Consider the following 540-nt stretch of genomic DNA (forward strand, 5'->3'; position numbering starts at 1 on the left):
GCCCCGCGCCGCCGCGGGGGAGCCCGAGTTCGGCGGGGACCCCCGCACCGGGGCTGCCTGACGGACCGCGGGGACCGGTACCCGCACCGGTCCCTGCACCGGGAACACGGGGTACCCCGTCACCCAGCACAGCATCGCCCCTACACTAGGAACCCCCGGGCGCAGCACTGTCCCCTGCACTGCGGACACTTGGGTGCAGCACTTGACACATCTGTCACCTGGCACGACACTATCCCCCGCCCTGGGGACCCCTGGTCACGGCACTGGCAGCCCTGTCACCTTGCACAGCGCTGTCACCTGCACTGGGAACACCTGACCGTGGCACTGGCTGTCCCCTGCAGCGGGGATATCCAGGCACAGCACTCTCACTCTGCGTGGCACCTTCTCCTGGGGACACCTGGGCGCCGATGTCACCCTGCACAACACTGGGGACACCCAGGTATCCCTGTCACCCCTCAAAGCACTGTCCATTGTCCTAGGGGACACCCTGTAACCCCGCGTGGCACTGTCCCCTGCACTGGGGACACCCAGCTGCCCCTG

This window comes from Corvus brachyrhynchos, unplaced genomic scaffold (genome assembly GCF_000691975.1).
Source record: "Corvus brachyrhynchos isolate BGI_N302 unplaced genomic scaffold, ASM69197v1 scaffold30, whole genome shotgun sequence".
Classification (NCBI taxonomy): Eukaryota; Metazoa; Chordata; class Aves; order Passeriformes; family Corvidae; genus Corvus; species Corvus brachyrhynchos.